This window comes from Phocoena phocoena, chromosome 7 (genome assembly GCF_963924675.1).
Source record: "Phocoena phocoena chromosome 7, mPhoPho1.1, whole genome shotgun sequence".
Taxonomy (NCBI): Eukaryota; Metazoa; Chordata; class Mammalia; order Artiodactyla; family Phocoenidae; genus Phocoena; species Phocoena phocoena.
This window is the reverse complement of record NC_089225.1, coordinates 92,048,984-92,074,170: the sequence shown is the minus strand read 5'-3', so window position 1 is coordinate 92,074,170 and position 25,187 is coordinate 92,048,984. Positions and strand designations below refer to the sequence as shown.

The window sequence follows — 25,187 nt, the reverse complement described above, 5'->3', positions numbered from 1 at the left end:
ACGAATGTGCCGAATGTTAAGCACCTATTAAAATACCAGCCTAAATATTAGCAACAAACTGTTCAGTTTCAACACAGCCATCTCAAATCAAAGACATAATGCATTTACTTGCCTATACAATGAAGTGAAACAAATAATGACTTAAACAAATAATGACTTAAAAAATAAGAATTACACATTCATTTCTCCCACAGTCCATTCTATGAATGGCATTGTTCCCTTCTTCTGCAGAAAAGACTTTAGGAAATCAATTTCCCAAAGAAATCATGGTCTGGGTCCATACCTACATGAGTAGCTCCAGGGCTTACATGAGAGCAAAACTTTTCTCCTTATGGATCCCTTCCAATAATACCATTAAATCCCAGAATTGTGAGCTGAAAAATCATGTCTTTCCATTAGACCTATCCAGTTTTGGAAATTTGCTGGGGTCAGTGTTGGAACTATTCAACTCACAGGCATGTGACTACTATGAGCAGGGCCTTCTTTCTGGTGAAACAGTTTCCCTTTTCTCTAGCACTTTGCTGCTCAAAATAAACATAGTAGAAGGGGAATTATTCATTTTGTAATTCATCATAATTGGTTTGTGACTTCCAGAAGGCCAGTTCAGGAAAGGAATTTATTACAGCTCAAACTGGGGAGAGGATACATTTATAGAACTTAATTAGAAGAAAAATATGATGAGAGGTAAAAAATGTCAGATTGAAATGAATTCTATATTCAAACACACATAAGAAGGCAAACCAAATCCTTGAAGCTACTGAGTATGATGTATGTTAGCTCACAGCTTTCCGGGCAGACACATGCACACTTGACTAGATGATAAATTTTACCCTCTTTACGTGAAGACAACTAAAGTCATTGATGTCTTTACGAACGTTGAAAGATAAGTTTCCAAAATGACTTTTGTGGGGGAAACTATTTGTAGAAGTTAAGGAAACAAAAAGATAAACACAAACCTACTGGTGGTTAATCAGTTTTGGAAGTGATTTCCCAGACTCTTCTGAACCCTTCTACTTTGAGGGCCCCTCCATAACACCTGAACTTCCCGAGCACTCAACCCACTAATCACACTCTCAGGTTTCTCTATGCATATATTTCTTTTCTAACATTACATTATGACTTTTTTTTCCTAATTATTCTGGACCAGTTTCAGTCAAACACTGATATTTTATTCTTTAAAAAGTATAATTTACATCATCTATGAAATGGTCTTTAAGTGATTAGAAATATTTCCAGCATGTATAGAAGGGAATTTAACACTCTCGTAAGAATCAATTAACAAGTACTTGTTATTGAGTTAGTCACAGAGTAAGTGCACCAGCAAAGAATGGGTCATAGTGATAAAGATCCCCAATCAAGAGTTGCAGATTCTGGGCTTCCCTGGTGGCGCAGTGGTTGAGAGTCCGCCTGCCAATGCAGGGGACACGGGTTCGTGCCCTGGTCCGGGAAGATCCCACATGCCGCGGAGCGGCTGGGCCCGTGAGCCATGGCTGCTGAGCCTGCGCGTCCGGAGCCTGTGCTCCGCAACGGGAGAGGCCACGACAGTGAGAGGCCCGCGTACCGCAAAAAAAAAAAAAAAAAAGTTGCAGATTCTGATTCCAATCATTCCCTGTGGGAGATGATCAAGATGGAGAACACAGGTCAGGGGCCATGAACCAGAAATATTCCCCCAGATACAGAAGTTTAGTGAAGCTGAGTGTCATTATCAACTCCATAATGAGGCACTGGTGTCTGAAATCCTCCTCCTTCTCTCCATCATCAATTAACAACAATAATATCCAACATTGTTTGAAAACTAAATGTGCACCAGAATTTGTACTAAATCCTTAATTCTCACAGCAAGTAGAAAGAAAGCTCACGAGGGCAAGGGTTTATGTCTGTTTGTTTGTTGTGTACTTGCTGTATACTCACCCCCAACAGTGGCTGGGATATATTAGCTATTCAGTACACACTTGTCATATGTCTGACGGGGGGACTGACTTCGGTACAGTTAGTTTTATTATATTATGACTAAGTAAACAGAGGTTGAGATATTACGTAAATTGCTCAAGTTTGATAATAGATGGAGGCTGACTTTGAATCCAGGATGGTCTGAATTTGAGGACCATGAATTTAGACATTTTTACTTAGTGTCAGTCTTTCATAGTTTATTATTTATATGTGTGTACTGTAAGTATCAATACTTCTTGTAACAGAGATGGGAGATATCATTCCCAGTAAATGTTTAAAGTCATTTAGTCATAATTAAGTCCTGAGTTAACACATCTAGGAATTTTCAGTGTATATATCAGAGCTGGGTACCACCTGACATAACAGTCTTAAAAAGAGGACCCTACTCTTTACAATAAAATGCTCTGGTCCTATAAGAGAAACCAGGTGAGTAGCACCCCTTGTACATTCTGATCTACAAAGGCTTTTGTGCTAATATACTACATGTTGCACTTAATAAACTCATTAATTTGTTCTCTTGTGCTAATATTATGAGCCTTGTATTATTCTTTAAGTTATCAGAGGGCATTAATGTTTTATTTACCTATTTTCATAGAGAACTCTTCAAAGAATAAAATATTCTTTGTAAAGAATAGATAAAGCATAAATGTAGAAGGATATTTAATAAGCATTGATTCCATGGGCATTTAATTCATTGAGAATTTTCCCAGTATATTCAGACCTCAACTTTCATCATTCTATTTATCTCTAAATCAGTCTTTCAAAGAAGTTAAAAAATGGGAGAAATAACTAACAATTTATAGGAGTCAGTTCCTGATCTCCAAATGGCATATATTGACTCATTTAACGGTCATAATGCCCCCATGAGTTAGGTCTATTATTATTCCTATTTTGCAGATAGGGAAACTGGGGCACAGAGAGGTTAAATGATCTACTCAAGATAACAAACCCAGGAAGTGGCAGAGGGAGGACATGAATTTGAGCAGACTGTCTCCAGAGTCCATCTCTCTCTGGAAAGTGAGCTCAGAACCTCATCCCTTTCCTTTTTTTAGATGATAACATTGGAGAAGAAGCCACACTGAAGATTGTATTATTTTTATCTAGGGAATTTATTGAGATGATCTTGAAATTCAAAAACACTGATAATTTTTTTTTGTCATTTTTCTAATGATGTGTGAAAAGGTTTTAACTATTGTCACTTATTTTCTGGAAGTTGGGCACTGGTTAGGTTCAGCGTGGTGGAGAAATAGATCAAAGTTGATTGGAAAAACAAGTACTTATGATCTAAAGCTGAGGTTGGCCAACATTTTCTTAAAGGGCCAGAGAGTAAATATTTTAGGCTTATAGACCATATGGTCTCTGCCATAACTATGTAACTCTCCTTTTCACAAATAAGGAGGGAATACTAAAACTGACCCATAAGGTTATTGTGCTGTGAGGATAAGTTGGTATACGTAAAGCGATTGGAACAACATCTAAGCATGGTCAGCTTTCCATACATATTAGCTATTATTATTATTATTGAACATAATTGCACTTCATTATAACCTGGCCCTTCATGTAAACTTCTATAATCCACATATGCCTCTTTTAAAGATCACAGGTCGTAAATTTAGTCCTTAAAATTGTAAATATTTAGAGAAAAATGATGTTTCCATGTGGTTTTGATAGACACCAGACATTGCTGTACTTTATTTGATGTTAAATCATCTGACAAAAATGTAGGACCCACACATAATACTTTCACACATGAACATAAGGAAGCTTTGTGGTGGCCTCTTTCATAATGTGGTTTTTAGGAATGTATTGCGGGAAACAGTGGACAATATGTACACTTTGACCCCTCTCCCTGCCTTCATATACACAGGTAGCATCAAGTAGTTGCTGGTCACTGGGGATGGGCTCTGCGAGGCCCTGGGCATACTGAGATGAAGATAACACAGTTCCTCTCCTCAAGTTCTGTCCACAAATAGGTATCTCTCTTCTAACTAATCATAAAATGATTTTCTTTCTCAAAGATGTCTTCCCGAAGTTCTAATTAATAAGAATAATGAGTTCTTACTTAATATCTTCCTGGCGCCTGCCCTAAGTGCCACAAAGTCATTTTACTTTAAATTTTGAATATAACCTTTCTGCTTCCCTTTAACTTACTATTAATTATAATTGCAAGATTCAAAGACAAAGGCCCTGTCACCTCCTTCCTAAGTTAATAAGCCTGTGACTAGGGTGAAAATAGTACAGGAAAACATCTTAAGGATTCAAAAAAGGAAATTGTGGGTGAATGCTAATCCTGCCTCTTAATCAAGTCATGTCCTGATGAAGTATCCATAAAATGTTTTGTTAAACAATATACCAGGCATGTTACATAAAATATTATGTTCTATCAGAGATTTTCTCTCTTTTATAATAGGACACATCCCTTATAATAGACCATGTGATATACACTTCAGAATCTCTCCTCTCTAATTGAAATTGTTCTTTCCAGTAGTGGCGTTACACAAGGATATTTTGGAGGGAATGTGTGGGGGTGTATGGCGAACGCTATTAATTATCAACAGAGTCACTGACATAAGCGCCACTGTTAGACTTTTCAGAGAGAAGAATATTAATCTAAAAAAAGATTGTCACAAGAAAGACTAATTAGATACCCCTGTCTTCACTTTAGGTTATTCAGCATTGTAAATGTTTCCTTCACTTCAGTTCACAGGCTCTAATTATTTCCAACACAGAAGATGCTCAGTGGGTTGAAAATGAATCAATATCAAAATGTGTGCCCTGTGAACAGTGGGTGACCACTATCTACTCGTCCTTAACGATAGCACACAGCCACACACTGCACATGCTTGTATCCAGCTGACCAGGACAAAAATATACAAAACATCTGTCTGACTGTCGCTCAGCTAATAACTGCATCTTATATTTGGGTACGCATCAGGATTTACAAAGCACTCTAACATGCAACTTTTACTCTTTATTTCAACCAATATGGATTAAGAGCCTACGATGCAGTATGCAAAACAGACAAGAGCGGCACTCTCAGGGAGCTTACGTGTGAATGTGGGGAAACAAACAGCAACAATCAAATGACTGAACAGAATAGCCTAGCTATGAGAAAAACCAGCAAAGTGATATGACAATGATTTGTAGGAGAATGTTATTTTTGTTGCTGTTGTTGCAGAGCACGGGCTCTAGGCACGCGGGCTTCAGTCGTTGTGGCTCACAAGCTCTAGAGCACAGGCTCAGTAGCTGTGGCGCACGGGCTTCATTGCTCCGAGACATGTGGGCTCTTCCTGGCCCAGGGCTCAAACCCGTGTCCCCTGCGTTGGCAGGCGGATTTGTAACCACTGCGCCACCAGGGAAGCCCCGAGAATGTTATTTTTGATGAGGTGGTTACCAGAGTCCTCACTGAAGACATGACATTCTAGCCAAGATCAGAATGGCAAGAAGGAAGAAGCATTTTTAGGACAATTTAGGGGCAGGTGGTTTCAGGCACAGGTGACTGCACCTACAGAAGTGCTAAGGCTCGGGCTTCCCTGGTGGCACAGTGGTTGGGAGTCCTCCTGCTGATGCAGGGGACGCGGGTTTGTGCCCCGGTCCGGGAGGATCTCACATGCCACGGAGCGGCTGGGCCCGTGAGCCATGGCCGCTGAGCCTGCGCGTCCGGAGCCTGTGCTCCGCAACGGGAGAGGCCGCAGCAGTGAGAGGCCCGCGTACCGCAAAAAAAAAAAAAAAAAAAAAAGTGCTAAGGCTCAAGGGAGTTGGTGTATTCAAGGGACAGAAGGAAGGCCAGGGTGACTACGGAGAGAGGCGAGGACTCTGCTGAGGATGGATGATGAGCAGGTGGAAAGCAAGGACCAGATCATATGGGGCCTCACAGGCTGAGAAAAAGAGACTGGCATTTATCCTAACATCACTGAATAGTTTTAAGTAGGAGACCGATAGATGAATGATAATTATTTAAAAGATCTCTCCAGCTCCTGTGTGGAAAATGAGAAAGTGGGGAGCAAGAGATAAAAAACAAAACAGTAGCTAGGAGTATACATTAGTAACTTAAGTATAAATGGCTTTAGATCCATTTCACACACAGCTCCTCATTATTATGAAAGGTGTCACTTTAGTATATTAATATTTTTTGCCATTGTCCTCAGGAACAGTCAACTCGTAGTTCTTCTCACTAATAAAGAATATTAAATTATTAAGTGCACTTTAAAAAAGTGCCAAAGTAAAATGGATTAAAAGCCATAAAACAAATGTGTGCACAAAACAATGAAAAAATCTGTCAAAATAAGATATCAGGTCCCATTCTTTTTCAGAAGTCAGCTAAGAAAATGTGAACATATGAAATATTAATACTTCCTGGGCACTTTAAATTTAAAAATGTAATAGTATAGATTTTATTCAAGACTATATAGGATTTATATTGTCAGGATCTGGAAAGTAGTACCTACCTTTCATTTTTATTAAATAGGTGAGGCATTTTCACAGTTTGTGGCATTATTAATAATGCCCCAGAGGGTTGTTAGTCATAAAGGCTAACACTTCCTTTTTATCTTTCTTGTCCAGTGTTCTTCCAACCTCATACTTACAGTAAATTCGGAGTCGGGTAGAGTACCAAATAGTCTTCCCCTTGCCTTGCTGCATGGCTGGTAGTTCTAATCCCAGTCATGGGCAAGGGAAGAGGCAGGCAAGATTGTATGTGTGTCCTGGCTCATCTCTAGGGCAATACTATTTTTGTTACCTCTTCTATATACTTATATAAATGCTCCATTGAAATTTGTAGATTTGTATTTTTATAAGAAAAATTCCCCCAATACATTTACAAATGTAAAGATTTTCCACCAACACTCAAAGATCATTTGTGAAAAGTCAACATATATGCAAATATGCAGCCTCATAATCTTGCAAAATTTACTACCACCTCATCTACACAGCTGGGCATCTCATCTCTGTTTCATAGTGTGGAGGGAGCTCCCACTTTGGTGAGTACACAAGCCAGGCCGTTTCCCAATTATCTCCCAAATTAAAATTCTTAAGATCAGGGACCTTAAGAAAAGCTATTTAAATTTATTATGTTTCTGTTTTCTCACATTAAAAAATGTAATATCATTTATCCTGTCTCCTTCACTTCATTCCTGTTTTATTAAATAAAACAAACCTTAAGAAAGGATATTCTTAAGCTAAACAATATATAATTTCCATCTCCTCCAGAAGTTCTTGTTCCAGAAGTTGTTCTAATATGTGAAAGAAAGACCATTTCAAGATACACAGAGTCAACTAAATGAAATTTATAAACTCCAAAGACAGAGGAATACAGGCCCCACTATTTTGGTAAATGGAATAAAGAAGATCAATGTAACAGGTCAACTACTTCCAGATTTATGAAAATAGTTCCTGCTACCTTAGCAGCTGAACATTTTATGCTACATAGTTTTATACACACTGTGTTTCATGTTATGAAATTGCTGTGTAGTTCTTTATGGTTTAACAAGTTTGAAAAGTTACATTACACATTTATATTCTTAAGAAACCCATTTCAGTAATAAAGTTTATTTGGTTATTTCATGTTTCAGCAATCTACAAGAATTCTGTGTAGTTATAAATATAAGAATTTTCCATTTCCTTAGTATATTAGTGACACAGAGTAGATGCTTTTCTAAGCTTAAGTCAAACATCTTCATGGTAAGAGCTCTATCATGAAAATCTCTTTTCAAGGAGGATATTTAGAAATATAAGCTACATATAATCTAGGAATAATTGGAAGTGTTACCACTTAAGACATGGAATTGTGGTACACTTATACATTGAAGTATAGTACAAAAGTCTGTTCTGAACTTGGCCTAATTTATTAGAAACCACCAAGCCAGTGTGATGATTGTGATGATGTTTAACTCTTGACAACTTCTTTTGGTACCTGTCTGATAAACAAATTAGAAAGCCAAAATGAATTGTGTATGGCTGCTTTATTAGTAAGGAGTACTGACTAAAATTCAATACTTTTTTACAAAATAAGTTTTGCAATTTGAGACATATATTGAAATTATCATAAGTTACATAAATCGTCCTGAGTCTCAATTTCTATATTGAAAAATGTGCTAAGACTGAATGAATTTACATCATGTCTCATTTGTGTCAGAGGCCATGTGGCAGAACTGATGGGGACAAGAGAAGGAAACTAATTGGCACTCCCTGTATGTAGCTGGTGATATTAGAGGAAGCTGAAGAGCACCAGTGAGTGAGCCCCCATCAGTTTCCAGGGGACTGAGGAGAAGGAACAGGGAGTCGGATGAAGGGGACAGTAGTAAGAACTGAGACGACAAAAACACCTTACTAAAGCTATTTAAAAACACAGACAAGTGGAATTCAGGGTTGGTGGCCAGATGCACACAGCCAGAATTGATGAATAAAATAAAAAGTGTAAGTTTAAGGGGAGGAATTAGATGGCCAATCAGGCCAAAGTGAGATCTGCTAAGATTTGCTATGGTGGGACATAAATCCTAAAGGGAACAAGGTAGACAAAAATGGATCCACACAATGGCAGATTAAAAAAAGCAAGAAACAGGGCTTCCCTGGTGGCGCAGTGGTTGAGAGTCCGCCTGCCGATGCAGGGGACACGGGTTCATGCCCCGGTCCGGGAAGATCCCACATGCTGCAGAGCGGCTGGGCGCGTGAGCCATGGCCGCTGAGTCTGCAAGTCCGGAGCCTGCGCTCCGCAACGGGAGAGGCCACAACAGTGAGAGGCCCACGTACCGCAAAAAAAAAAAAAAAAAAAAAAAGAGAAAAAAGCAAGAAACAGATATGAAATGGGTCCTGATAATTATCCATGTCGTAAGATGCTGCTTCATCTGTCTTTTATTACCATGCATTTGTCTCTGCATCGTAGATGCTACTGACCTCTTCTTTCTACTCCATGTGAAAGAAACAAAAATAAAGAGGTATGTATTGATTCCCTATTCTATTTCCAACTACCTACTTTGGGTAAGAAAAGGGGACAGAGAGAGCAATCCAAGCAGCAACCTGCTATGATTTCAGGTAAGCCTTGGACCTTCTGTTCTTGCCCAGCCCAATATTACACTCAGTTAGAACAGGAGCAACTGCACAGATATTCAATACCATGATTTATTGTCTACCCTGAGTTCTACCAAATTCAGTGGGAGAAATAAAAGGTTATGCACCATTCCCAGTTCTCTGAAGCACACAGCTTAATCAACCCTCCTTTAATAAATAAGTCAAATTACTTTTCTTATTGCAGCACTCAATGTCTGTAGCACAGACCCCTCTGTAAATTACCCAGTGCTTCTCCTATACCATAAAGCTCTGCTTCCAGTTATTTTTGTATTATGTGCTTATATTTGTGTCTGTGTATTTGTGTGTAGTTTGTTTATGTTTTAACGTTTTGTTGTCCTTAGCGAGGAGAGGGAATCTCACTGCAAGGGCAATCAGGAGAGATGGTTAAGTGTTTGCTGTAGTGTTAACCCCTTAACCGTGCTTGTTTAAATTCCCAAGTCTGAAGTCCTCTCTACCTCACTCACAGAGGTAAAAGAATGCACAAGAGTCTTTGGTTCTGTGTACTTGCACATTCTGCTTTATCTCTTCTCAATATAAGGTTCCAGTGACCTGTAAAATTTCATCTGATTTAATAACTTCACTTATCTTAAATCTACTTGATATCTTTCCATCCTCTTATACGGCAGATCAGCTGTCCCCCTGGCCCCTGCCCCGCACCTTTATCAATATTTCTGGTGCCATAAAGCAATGTTCACACTGTAGGAGATAAAAAGACTGATGTGGGCAGATAATCACGGAAAATACTTCTTTAGTTCATTTTGGGTAAACTTAGGCACTGACAATTCCTAACACGAAGTTGCAAATGTATTAAACATCATTCTTATTCGAGAATACTTTTGCCAAATGAAAATTATTTTGTTGTTAGTTTAACAAAAATACAAAGGATTTCAGATGTCATGATCAAACTTTTTTTTTTTTTTTTGGCTAAAAACAATCACAGCAATAGTATAGGCAATGGAGTTCTATATAATAGTTACCCTAAAGGTTCTGTGTACCCTGGTCTCTGTAACCTGGACCTGGCACTTGGAAAAATACCTAAACCTCAGCCTCCTGGTATCAGGGTAATGGTGGCCTTGTAGAATGAATTTGAGAGTGCTTCTTCCTTTTCAATTTTTTGGAACTGTTGGTAGGAATGTAAATTGGTGCAGCCACTATGGAAAACAATATAGAGGTTCCCCCCAAAACTAAAAATTGAACTACCATATGATCCAGCAATTCAACTGCTGAGTATATATCTGAAGATAACAAAAACTCTAATTCAAAAGTATGCATGCACCCCAATGTTCATAGCAGCATTATTTACAAGAGCCAAGATATGGAAGCAACATAAGTGTTCATCAGTAGATGAGTGGGTAAAGATGTGGCATATATACACAATGGAATGTTACTCAGCCATTAAAAAAGAATGGAATTCAGCCATTTACAACAACATGGATGAACCTAGAGGGTATTATGCTTAGTGAAATAAGTCAGAGAAAGACAAATGCTGTATGTTATCATTTATATGTGGAATCTAAAAAATAAAACAAGTGAATAAATATAACAAAACAGAAAGAGACTCACAGATTTAGAGATCAAACTAGTGGTTACCAGTGGGGAAAGGGGAGAGGAGAGGCCAAAATAGGGGTAGGGGATTAAGAGGCACACACTGCTATGTATAAAATAAATAAACTACAAGGATACACTGTACTGCACAGGGAATATAGCCAACATTTTATAATAAACTCAAGTGGAGTATAATCCATAAAAATATTGAATCACTACATTGTACACCTGCAACTAATATTGTAATTCAACTACACTTCAATAAGAAAAGAGTATCATATCACATATTGCTAGTCCAGGAAAAGATCAAAATTCAAAATGTTTAGTTTCATCTCTACTTGTGTGCATTGTTTTTGCACCATTGTTAAGCTAAAAAATCATTTAATTTAGGGACCTCTGTAATTAAGTCAGAGTAACTGTAGGCAAAGAAACATATATAAAATAAGCTACTTTAATTTTCTTCCCAATGAAATGTTAAAGGGCATCTTGTTCTAAGAGGAGTTTCTTTAGGCACTTTAGGCAGGTGATTTTAGCAGGGAATACACATACACATATACATGTATATAATATTATATCATTATGTAATATTATATTACATGTATTGCATATATGTACATAATATACATTATTTCATACAGTACCATGGTAGTTTATATATGTATTTTTATGTTCTAAATCTTTCCAAACAGCCTTCAACTGGTATTACTAGATTAGTTCTCTTTTCCTAAAAAATAGATGTGAAACTAATTTTTAAAACAATAACCTTTAACCTTTTATACAGTCACAGCAGTTTTTTTATATTTATGATAGTTGTTAATATATTTTAACTTGTAAAAAATAATTAAGACACATGAATTTACCTCACTTAAATCATCTGACTGATTATGCTTTGCCACATGTAGCTTTTTCTTTACCAAATAACCTTTGATTAATCCTATTATGATGCAACTCCATGGCTCCAATATAAAATATATATAATTAGAAATAATTATTAAAATTATTTTTCTTTTACTTTTGTTTAGCAACATTGATAAAAGTAAAACATCTATAAGAAGAAACTGGATCTTTTCATATATTTGCAACTTAGTAATAGCTTTAGTCAAATTTTACATTTATGTCTCTTCTGAAATTTACTTAATTCTACATAATATAGATAAATATCAGCTTGAGCACTGATATTCTCTCTACCACCTATTCCCATATCCAACTCTTCTGCAGTGTAACTTTGCAGTATCTCTCCCAACTCTGAATGTGGGCCATGTGATTTCTACTGCCAATGAGATGTCAGGAACTATGGCACACTCAAGAGGCTTAAAGAGTATTTGCGTGATTAGGCTTCCTCTCCCTTTGGCCCTGAATCATCTTGAGAAGGATGTACCTTCCCTAGCCTGACAGAGCATGAGAGACACATAGAACAAAGCCAAGATATCCTGATGTTCACCTCACACTGGGTCAGCTGACCCACACACATCTGAGTGAGTTCAGGCAGGACCAGAAGGACCACCATCCCAGCCCAATACAAAGAGCAGAATTGCCTGGACAACTGCCTCAGATGCTTGAGCATTAAATACTTATTGTTGTATATCACTGAGAGCACACAGCTTTCTTAGGGTTTTTTTTTGGGAGGGGGGGAACACAGACTTACGGTAAGAAAAGCTAACTGATACAGATTTTTGTGTCTTTTCAGATATTCATATTTCAAAATCAGAAAAAAATGTTCTTTTCACACTTTCCCCACTTGCTGCTATTGAAATAAAACATTCCTTGTATATATTAATTCAAATTTATTACTAAACCTTATGTTCATTATGATTAAGAATCTAACTATGTATATAAAAATAAAATGTTCACAAAAACTTTTTTCCATTTAATACCTTATGCATTTTTTTATGAGCTTACACAAGATAAAGTGTTTAAACTATTGTATAAATCATAGCATTTAGAGTCATACTCATTGAACATTGGAGCCAGAGATATCACATATAGATGAGTGACTAAAAATCATTTTCAAAAAATATTTAGTATTTATGACACTGCTTCCTTCCACTTCTAAAAATAGTAAAAACTTGGATATAGCTTTAAATATTTAAAATCAACTTAAAAAATAATCTATGCTTCTTAGAGCCGACACCTTATTCATAATCAATTAGCATTACTTTTATTATGATTTCAAGATTTCACTAATCAATAAAACAAGGAGAATATAAAATACCTTTTGTGTGAAAACTGATGAATATGGTGATATTAAATGATATATTTTTCAAATTTCATTTTCTTTGATCTAAAAATCTGGTACCTGTTAGAAAGTCTAAAATATTTTGCTGTAAGCACCTTCAGTCTTGTTAGAAATGAGAGATGACCAAAATCACTGCTTCAATTTCTTTCTGTCAGTTATAGTCCCTCTTTACCAAGTACCATAGGTTCCCTGTAGTTTTTGTTCTTCTTTTTGACTTTATGATTTCTATCTGAGCTTTGAATGTTAATTAGGCTGAGACAGAACTATTACACTGAATTCTCCTTCCATCTAACTTTTTCCATCCGTTATTTCCGGTGTCATTCAGCCATGCTACTACTAAGTTGCTGGAAATGTCAAAGGAGAGAAGTAGAAAATCTTTATGCAAAATGAGTATTCCTTGTTATAACCCCCTGTTTTCTGACAGTCTGAAGACAAAAGGACAGCAATTAGGAGGCAACTAGTTCCTTGACCTTTAGGTTTTAGCTTTCTTATTCCTAATACTACTGCCACCCAAACCTGCTGCTCTGAACTATGAACAATCTACAGGTGTTACAAATGGGTCTAAAAAATTTAACTTATTATAATTTTCATATTATAATTATAAAAGATGGCTAGAGGGAAGCCTCTCAGCAGGTCATGTGTGTTTTAAAGAGGAATTTCCTGTAAAACTTATACTCTTGGCCTCTCTCCCCCCCCATCATTCACTCCTTCTGAGGATGTGGGAAAAACTTATCTGCAGGGTTGTACGGCAACTCTGGAGTAAAGGGTTAGATTTACAACAGACAGCTTCTTCTAACTTCTGTCTCTTCTCTGGATCAGCCTGCCTGCAGTGAACACACATTTCCAGCTCTTCTGTGTTGTGCTTTGCAAGGATAGGCCCCTGTGTGATAGGTCAGCTGTCACTCAGCATTATCTGTGCCCCAGTAGGTTAACCTCTTCACAAGAGTGGAGTAGTAGAAAGTCCATTGTGGCAACACATTGCAATATCTCTTTAATCTAGCTTTTATCAGTAAAAGCTAATATTTTATCTCCATCTTTCAGAGTCCTATGTTTAACTCCCAATGGGTTCTTGACTTGATCAAGGAAAGAGGGTTTTTATTTCCTGGCTCTCTAAATTCCAAGTCTTCAGGAAAAAACAAGCACTAGCATTTGGAAGACTAGAATAACATGGTTTTCATAATCTTGGGGCATGCTGGATTTGATCCTAACAGTTTTAGGTAGCTTCTAATGGGCCTTGTGCTTTTAGGTTTGTGGCTGCTTTTTTAGACTTATAGAGGATGGTTGTGACTCATGTGGGCCAAATCCACAGACTAGGAACCATGAATTGTATGGCTGTTTGTGACTAGGTTTATGGAAAAACTTCTCAAACAAAAGGAAACATTAAACTCTAAAAATCAGATTTTTCTCTAGAAATTACTTATAAAAAATAAGTTTTCTTGAGATATACAAGAATCAAGGTTTTTCCTTTCTATAATTTTCTTAAGACTTCTAAAATAATGTTCTCCATACTTTGAACAAATCATCTGGGTTACCTGTCTGTACATTTATTTTCTCATTTATAGTACATGAATGTTGGGGAATTAAATAGAATTTAATTTAAATTACATAGAAAGCATTTAGGAAAGCACCTATCACATATTAGGTGCTCAATTAAATGTTGATTACTATTATCTTTTCATTATTTCCACACTTACAAATCACTTTCAGATTTCTCAGAAAATTTATTTTTTTCTAATTTTAAGTCACATAATAATTGGGTTTTAAATATTTATTTTATTTCATATCTAAATTCCTCAAACTTATGCAATGTTGAAAGTGTTTATATAACTGTTTGGAATATTAATGAAAAAAAGTCAGATGGTTACCTGTTGGTGTTTTCCAGTCTTTTAATGCTCACTGGAAGTGTAGACTCTAATGAAAAGAAACTAGAGATAGATTCTTGCTTCACACCAACCCAGGCAAAGAACCGTCTCTATAGATTTTTTGCTAGGTTAGGTTATGGGCAAAGGCTGTAAAAGATCCAAAACTGTTGATGAGTACTTTGCTGCCTGCATGTAACACAGAATGGTTGGTTTTCTAGTCCCCAATCTGATAGCAGTAATATATGTTTTCCCCACCTTTGTCATATCTAATTATGAGAATTACTGGTTTTAACAGAGGCCAATGGCCAAGAATGATGATGAATGATATTTTATATAAACATAATTTTAAAGTTACCTAAGAATATTTTTTCAGTTAAGTTAGTTTTCTACCTCAGCTTTCTCTGGAAATACAGAAATCTTACATGTCATCATCTGGGCAATGTTTACCTCCCCATTCGATGGCAACCCACATGCAGAAGGAGATGAACCCACCACACTAACAAATTTTTCAATGAGCAGATGTTCCATAATATTTAGTTTTGGACATTAAAAAAATGATCCTTTGGCAAGCAAGGCATTAAACCTAATATATTCAACTCCTTTTTTTAAACAATTCACTTCTTATTAAATTTATCTAAGTGGCAAAATATGCAAAGGAATTGAATGCTTATTTACAAATTGTATATGTAATTTTTTGGTAAAAAATACAGACATCTCATTTCTTACTATTAAATGAATCATGAAAACAAAAACAAAAATACAAAAGACAAATAAACACCAAAGAGTTCCGAGGAGACTGCCGAGAAAATAAGTCTACTTTCAATAGAGTGTATACTGGATGTACCACGGTAATAATAAATGTTATTCAGATTACGTCTTTAGTCCTTTGCTTGTATTACCAGTAGATGGTTCTCCACATGCAAGAATTCCATTTCATAAGATTGTAAACTTTCTTAATTCAGGAAAGAAATAAAATTAAAACCTGAAGAAGAAAATTATTCAAAACGCACAATTCTTAACTCATGTATTACATGGAATGTTATGATGTTTTCATATTTCATTAAAAGGTTAAAAAAGGTTATATGATACAGACTGATTCTACAAGACTATAGAAATGAATAAGAACGCTTAACCATGAATTTAAAAATCATTTAGTAACTATATCTCATCCCAGTTTTTGGCCATTAAAATATTCTCTTTCCTATCATTAAGAGAAAGTGGATCCTGAAGAATATAGAGATTCAGATAAGTTTTTTTCTTATTAATACAACCTAGATTTTGGTTATATGAATATTTGTGACACTATGCAAAGCCCCAAAATAGTAAAGTACAGAATTTATTAGGGGTTTGAAGGTCTAATAATGCATGTATAATTTGACACAACGAACGCAGCTATAATTACGGTCTACGAGAGTATTCCATGTACATAAAAAATAAGTCCTCAAGTACCAAAAAGGCTGCATTATTTTCATTAATTTAACAATACAACTCCACTTTAAACCTGAAAGTAATGAACCTTAAAATTACATCAACAATTAAATCAAAACTGCAAGCATGAAAATAGTAATGTTAAGCCCATGTAAATTATTGTTACAGTTAAGTGATTTTCAAATTTTAACTCTATTTCCACTAAAGTGATTATTTCACTCATTTTATTAAGGAAGGGATTTCTTCAGAAAAAAATTAATGGCACTAATATCCATCACACAAACAGTCAAGCAATTCAGTAGACCAAAAATCTAAAATGCTTTTGTGCCCAATCAGCTTCCCACCAAGAGAAGAAACAATCTTGCCAACCCAAGTCTGTATTTACCTCTCCATTGTTCTTGCCCTTTAATCCACAACTGTCATGCTCATGGCTACTTTTCCAGGGGTGGGCTGGGTTTGACAACATGTCTATCTGTCATCTCTCTCTCATCTTTCTAAGGGAAATTGATCATAAAACAAAAGCAAAAAAAGCACAATGTTTTCTCCCGCCAAACTATACCACTCTCTGACCCACAAGCAAGCTCGATAATACATACAATGTTCTTTTCAACCTTACTGTTTTTCTTCCACTGCCTAATACGCACTATTAAATACACTTATTCCTCCATAAAACACGTACTACCATACCCTTCTTCCCACTTACCAATCCTAGCCCTATTTGAGACTTAGAGATCCTATTTCAAAGATTACCTCTTCCTCAAGAAGCCTTTCTTGTTTCCTCTAACTGGTTGCCTTCTTCCACATTTGAACTTTCAGGGTGTTTTATAGACATTTACAGAAACTTACCCTGCCTCAAATGAATTTTTTCACCTTCCCAAATTAGTAAATAGTAACCAAATTTCCTAAATTCTAGGTGATTTTCCAAAGTCAAACAATCACTATTTTATTTCTCATTCATCTTTTAAATTACCTCTTATCAAAAGGGAAATCAAGGCAAGAGTTTATCACAGACTGGAAAAAAAGAATGTTCTCTTCCATTTTGGGTAGTTCAGGACCTCCTGAACAAGCACCATCAGTTTCAGGCCTCTTGTCTAGCATCGAGCTAACTAAACAGCACCATATCCTCTGTATGGTTTTGTCTCAATTGTCAAGGTAATTGTCTCAATTTTTTCCTTCACTGGGTAATAGAGACCTGGCCTAAATATGGTTATTATTAAAGTTAAGTGATTACAAATTTAAATTCCTTCTCTATCTACTTAATTTCCTATCAACATTTTAATGCACATCCCTAATTTTCAAGTGTGAAAAGCTTATCCCAATTTGAAACAACAAAAAATATGGCTTCTTTCAGAAACGGCCTGGTTTAGAAACCCTCAGGAACCTAAAGAGTAATTATAACACTGGAATATGAAAAGCTTGCTGAGCATACGGCTATCTCTTAAGAAATGTTGCCCAAAGTGTTCTTTTCCTACCTTTTCTGTTTCTCTCTTCCTTTCCTTTATAGGAAGAGCCTTCCCCTCCATTTCCCCTCTTCATCTGCCTTCTGTAGCTGTTAGCAGGAAGTCACAAATTTCATTTCAGAAAAGATGCTTTAAATGGTAGCTCATGAGAAAGTGGGTAGTTTTCCACTATAGGATTGTACTGTAGTATAATCAACCCTTGAAACTTCGATGATGGATGACACGGTTGGATACGTGCCACACACTGTACACATCAACTTTACTGCTGTGCAACAATAATCTCACATTCCAGGTTGTGAAATATGTTCTCTTTTAAGGAAACTTGCAATACATAATAAAAAGATCTCATTTCAGAATTGTTGGTTTTGGCTAGGTACCAACAATTGGCTATCTGTGGGAGAGCTTGCAAAATGTTTTAGAATTTTGCTACCTGATTAGCCTGCATAAGTGGAAGGATCATTTATTTTAAATCACTGTTAGGTCTAAGATCTTGATAGAGAAAGCCTGTTGAGATATTCGACATTTTCTTAGGGATTAGTTGTAACTCCAATACTGGTTTTTTTTTTTTTTTTTTTTTGGTTAAGAGTATGAAAAATGTTTCCTTATATATAGAGGAAAAGAATACATTTTTAATAATTTCATTAAAATTCTACATTGCAAGTATTTTCTTTTTGAATCAAAGAACAGCAAGACGAGTAAAAGGCTCAACTAATAATAAATCTGGTGACCATTCTCCCTGTCTTTCTGTAGAAGTGCTACGCAGCTCACTATTTTAAATAGGATGGCAGCTGAAGAACTGTGGTATCTATAGTAGAGTTAGCCAATCCATCTGACAAAAATTACTCATTTAAATTTGTATTTCACAGTTTCTGAGGATTGGCTCCCCCAATCATTCACAATGCCATTTCTCTTTCTTTTCTTCACTACAGAGCTTGGAAAGGTAAAACACCTTCCTGGATTTTCTTATAGTAACAGTAACCATGTGACAGTTTTGCTCAATGAGATATGGACTGAAGTTTTTGGCAAAGAGATTCTTTCCTGCGAGTAAAAGCAGGGACAAGGACAAAGCTCTTTCTTTGCCTTTTGATTTCTGCCCTTCGCTCTATTCATTTTATTTTTCCTGCCAGTCATGAACATGATGCCTGAAAGTGCACCAACACCTTTTGTAACCATGAGGACAATAGCAACACACTAAGGATGACAGTCCTGAAGGAAAGAAGGAGTCAAATTCCATTATGGTTTTATTGAGCTGGCCTGCATGAGATAAATGAATTCCTCTATGTTTCAATGACCATTAGTCTCATGTTGCCTCTTGTCAGCTGGACACATTCTAACTGATATTCCATTTGGCACCTGAAAGTGCATTGCTGTAGTGTCAGAACCTAAAATATGGAACTGCTCTAGTGGAGAAGACACATGTTAAGGACCTAAGAATTTTAGGCTAGAAGGTTAATAACTCTGGTAACATGATGGTAAAAAATGTGTTCAAGTCCACATATACTATATGCAGACAGCATACTTATCAACAGGACATATCAATGAATATATACTTGTGTCCTTGTTATATTTTTTTAAAATTACTAACTCTCAAGTTTAGACTGGTTGGATACCCAATATTCACATTGCTGCCACTTCCATAAAGACAATGGAGCAACACCATCAAGTAAGAAGGATGGAGGATGTTATTCCCTGGGTTGCCATATATTCTCAAACTAGCAGTAGCCAATTATTGATAAATGGACTTAGTCTTTGGCCACGGATGGTCTTCCCTCTTCAAGGAGCTGCTGCTTCTTCAGGGCCCTTAGAGCTCTTTTCAGAGAAGCACAAACTGCTGATCACTAATGGGGCCTAAGGATACAGACACTGTTCAAGGACTGTGGATATTTGTATTTTCTATTGCTGGTGTAACAAATTGCCACAAACAGTGGCTTAAAGCAACACAAACGTATTATGTTGCAGTTCTGAAGGTCAGAAGTTTGCAGTGGACTTTACTGGGTTAAAATGAATGTGTTGCCAGGCTGATTCTTTCTGAAGGCTCTAGGGGAGATTCCATTTCCTTGCCTTTTCCGGCTTTTAGAGGCCACCTGCATTCCTTGGTTGATGGTTCCTCCATCTTCAAAGCCAGAAGCGGAGCACCTTCAAATTTCTCCCAGGCTCTGAAACTTGTTTCCATTAGCACATCTCCCCTGACTCCTGCTTCCCTCTTTCTCTTATATGGACCCTTGTGATTACATCAGGCCCATCTGGATAATCCAGAATAATCTCCTGATCACAAGATCCTAAACTTAATCACATCTGCAAAATTCCTTTTTCCATATAAGGTAACATTCTCAGGTTCTGGGGATTAGGCCACAGCCATCTTTGAGAGGACATTATTCTGCCTACCACAATATTCATTTTTATTTTCAGCAAAAAATAAAGACGGGAATGCTAGTGATTTAAACATTGCCATGAAAATAATCCAATGTCCTTAGCTACAAAATAGCAACATTATACTGGCATTGTAAGGAAAAGTACATTTTAAAAATCCATAAAACATTCTGAGAGGTAGAAATAACTAAAGTGACCTTTGCATAGACCAAATACAATTTGGCATAATTGGGATTCATTTATGATTTTCAATTAGGAAGAGTACAAAAGTTGTCAGGCTATAAATGATATTTATTTTAACATGTATTAAGATAACAAAAATAGTTTTTTTTTTATACTTGACCTAAGGCCTATATAGCAAATAGATTAAATTTTCTCCAGCTTAGCTTCTTAGCACAACACTAAACTATTATCTATTATGGTGACCCTCCAGGTAAACAGGAACATTGTATGGGCACAGAAATAAATTTGATTCCATGCAATGAAGAGAGAACACATAAAGATGAGAAAAAAGGCAGGGGGAACAGCACAATAATTTAAGACTGAAGTTCAGAGAGGACTTAGATAAAAAAGGATTATATAAAACAAACATACAACATTCATAGCAGAATTAAAATCTGTATTATAGACAGTTAAAAGAAAAATTTGCACTTCAGAAGCAATACAGACCAGTGGTCAAGGGTACTAGTTTGAAGCAAGATTGTTCTACTTCTTACCAGTAGTGTGATTATTGGGTAAATGACAAAAACTATTTATGTCTCTGTTTCTTCATGTACAAAATGGGGACATAATAATAGCATCTTTAATACAGAATTATTAGGAGGATTAAATGAATTAATACTTGCAAAGTTTAAAAACAATAAATATTAGGTATTATTAATAATACCAAATCAGTAGTGTGGCATGTGGCATGCATACACTCTCCTAGAATGCAGAGAAAGTTCAAGGAGCTGGCATGGGGTGAGGAGGGGGGAATTATCATACTAAAGTGTTACAAGTTCCTTAAAAGGAAGTTATATAATTGAAGTGAAATGAAAATCAAAGACACAAAAGAAGAAAAATTTCCTGAGCTAAAAACAAACAAGTGAGCAAACAAACAAATATAAAACAAAAACTACTAACCACCACAACGAAGACAACAACAAAGAATTGTGAATGTTGGCTAACAGTATTTATCTATTCTACACAAGTGTAACAAAGGGATACACTGAAAATACTTTTTAAACAAAACAAAGCTAAACCAAAAAGCTAAAAATGTTTTGGCAGGGGAAAATATCAGTTGCAATCAAAGACAAGAAGTCATGCTTCACTTTTCAACAGTAAATTAGAAGAAAATGAAGAAACAACTGAAGAATTTTGAGAGGAAAGAATTGTAAATCAGACCCTTATGCTACTAAATCATCATTCACACGAAAAGATCAGAAAAAGCCAATCTAAGCGATTCAACATCTCAAAAACTGCAGCACTTACAATTAATGTCTTAGAAAAGAAGCACTTAAAAATATTTGGCAGTCAACAAAATATGAATCAAAACTAAGAACTCAGGTTTGGGGAATTTGAAGGCAGTGAGCCTTTAAGGAAAGAAAACAGATTATAGCAAGTATTGAATAAAATGAAATATAGGATAAAGTCATATAATTGTTATAAATGTGGATCCAAAATGTAACACAAAAATTAAATCATAATCTTTGAAAATAAGCCTGCACATTTTACAATAAGCAATAATTTACTAATAAAAGAGCAACTTACTAAAAGCAATTTAAGTCAAATACTTTTTTATAATGAAAAGATAAAATTTATATCATTTTTATTTGATGAAAAAATATAGGTCAAAGAATGTTTTGCAAATGTCAAGGTAAGTAGACTTAGAAAAGCTATAAGCTTCCCAATTTACTGGAGAATAAGAACAGCAAGAAAATACTTCATAAGGCAGAAGTTAGAACATAAAGTCAATGCTTTGCATGAATGCATACAACAGAAAACTGTATGACAGAAGAATGAACGTAAGGGATTTAAACAGCCTATTAAAAAACAAGATTTTACAGACTGAATTAAAGAAAGCAGACACACAACAAAATTTACCTGTATTCTATTTATAAGGAACACAATACAGAAATGTTAAGAAAAGAAAAAAAGGATGGGTAAATATATATTAGAATTCATAGAGGAATTCCTTGTATTTGTTCACTTCTTTATGACCAGATCCTTGCATAGCAGATAAACTTAGGACACATTTAATAATTATTTACATGTGAAATATAAACAAATGCATTACACATATGAAAAGTGAACAAAATAAGATCAATAGTACTAATTTTACACAATTAGCAATTACATTAAGAGAATAGAATTGGTAACATAGTTCATTTAACACTGATAAAAGATACAGTCCACAATGATTAGTTAATGTCATAAACCTATATACATCTGATAGGATATCATCAAAATATATATAGCAAATCTGAAACTAAGAGTCTTTATTATAACTCTCTCAACAATTAACAGATTAAATAGAGAAACAAATAGACATATAATAATCCAAATATAATAATACCATGTTCTCAAAAAGTTTCTCATGTTTTATAGTTAGTAAACCAAAATTACACTTTTTTTCAAGTGCCTATGGGAACTGAAATTAGGACTTTTCAAGCATTTATTCTTATGAAAGCTGCCAACAAATCACCCAGGTGCTAATTCAGATCTCTGGGCCTGTCATCAAAGGAATTTGTAAACTTTGATGGAATAAAAAAGTTTCCTGCAAAAAGTATGTTATCAAAAATCAACAAAGAAGTAGGAACATAAATAGATCAGTTTCTATCTTCAAAATTAGTCTCATAAAAAGGCTCGTTCATTCTTTTAGAAATATTGATTGAACATCTGTGCTAGTTAGTAACTGAGAATATAAGAACAAGAAATAGTCCCCATACACCTTCTGAGAAGAAAACAGAGATTAAAAAAACAGATTAACAAATCTATAATAAAATTTGGCTAGTGATTAGTTCCACATTAGGGCTTAAAGTCAACACAATTTTATCAGTAAGGTCTTTCAAATTTCCAAACATTCTCCACATTATATACTGAATAGCCTTTTCTAGAAAATAGAAAGAAATGCAAAACTACCTGATTAGAATTGGATGTTCAGATACTATACTACTGTAGGGCCTGCTTTAATAAAGGACCGTAGGAGTAAAAAGGCAACGTTACTCAATGCCTCTACACATTTTAAAGCTCAATTTTATAAAGAAATTCACCACATTCATTTAGAAAAAATCACTAAAACATAACCAGTAATTCTTTTAAAGGATAATTACACAGGATAACTGTACACATTCATTCATTCATTCATATATGTTCATTTATACATGCCTCCATATGACCGCTTGAGCCTTTATGGTTGCATGTATGTCAATATCATTGTATGCGTATGACTAACATTATCTTTATTGTGTATTCTGTTCCTTAATTTTTTCCTATTTTTTGTAAAAAGAAACTTTATAAAAGTCAATTTATTATATATATATATTATTATATCTGTGTGTGCATATATATGTATATATATATGGAGACAGAGAGAGAGAATATATAAGGTATTAAGTTGAATTGCTGAGTAATAGATTAAAAACTATTAAAATTATTTCATAAGTTATTTTTTGAAGAATTATGTCAGTATGGTATATTTACACCTGTTAAATATACAAACTCTACTTCTTTTTTTGTTTTGAAGTTTGCCTTTTTTGAATAGCAGGTTTTGTGAGGAGATCCTTCACCCAAGATCCAGGCAAATTTCCCTAGGGGAAGCCTGTCATTGCAGGTCATTTTTTGTCTTGATTCTTCTTGGCACTCAAATAAGCCTCTCGTCACATTTCTAGAGCATTTATTACAGTAATATTGGACTTTGCAAGTGAAACACTGACAATTGCATTCACTATAAGGTCAGTGATAACATTTTCTAAAGTGATGAAATATAAAACTATGCAGATTTTTAATCTGTGAACATAGCACTGTTATCATGCATTGTCAAAGTAAAGTGCCACTAGAGGTCTTACTAATATGTCTTACTAATTATGAACCTAAGAGATGTGTGTAAAGACTATCTTTCCATCACAAAAAGATATAAGATAATGTGTTCTGGATATTGGAATAGGTGTCTCCTAGGATGCCAAGCAGATAGTAGCATTAATCATTTGTCATAATTTATCAATTCTTAATAATTTAACACAGCTTAATTTAATATAAATGTCATACTTAGAAAAATAAATTCCATTTGAGAAAAACCTGTGTTTTGAGGAAAACTGACTCTGGAGAAGCCACTTTAGTTTTCTTATGACTAGTGTCTATGGCATATGCTTTTTGATCTTTTAGCTTCTAACCTATCTGCATCTTTATATCTTAAAGTGATGTCTTACACAAATAAAATGAATGGCTGGGTCTTTTTAAAAAAAAATCACCTGACAATTGAGGTTTTTAGATAAGTTATATTGAATGCATTGATACAACTGAGTTTAAATCTACCATCTTGCTATTTATTTTTTATTTGTCCTGTTCATTCTTTGTTGCTTTTTTTTTCCATCCTTCTTCTAGATTGATTTTTTAAATTTTTATTGAGATGTAACTGACATATAACACTCTGTACTTTTAAGGTGTACAATGTATATGAGTTGATACATTTATAAATTGCAATACATTTACCCTATAGTGTTAACTAACACCTTTATCAAGTTATTAGATTGATTTTTTATTATTTTATTTCATCTTCATTATTGAGTAAGCTATACCACTTCATTTTATCTCTGTTAGTTATTCCTACAGTGATTAGAGTATAAATCTTGAACTATCACAGTATATGTTGTGATATAACTTTATGTTTACAGTGAAAACCCAACAACTATACATCCATGTCCTTTGTGCACATCCTTTGTACTAATTTTGGTAACATTTTATTTTTATACTTATTATAAACTTCAAATAAAGTGTTACTATTTTTTGCCTTAAGCAGAAATAATCTTTTAAATATAGTAAAAATGAGAAAAATGCTGTTTATATTTACCCACATATTTACCATATCTGGTTCCCTTCATTGCCTTGTGTTTAGATACAGATCTCCATACAGTACCATTTTACTTCTTCCTAAAGAAATTTGTTTAACATTTCTTGTAGTGCAGGTCTGGTGAAACCAAATTCTTTGTTTAGTTTTTTGAAAAAGTCTCTTTCATCTTCATTTTTGAAATTTTATATTTTGCTAAGTAAAGAATTCTGGATTGGCAGGGTTTA

General features: G+C 35.0%; 1 protein-coding gene across 1 annotated transcript in view; it reads right to left on the bottom strand.

The window, feature by feature from the left end:
- The window catches only part of SPAG16 (sperm associated antigen 16), an 864,330-nt gene that overhangs the window by 452,216 nt on the left and 386,927 nt on the right, over window positions 1–25,187 (bottom strand). The window lies entirely within an intron of this gene.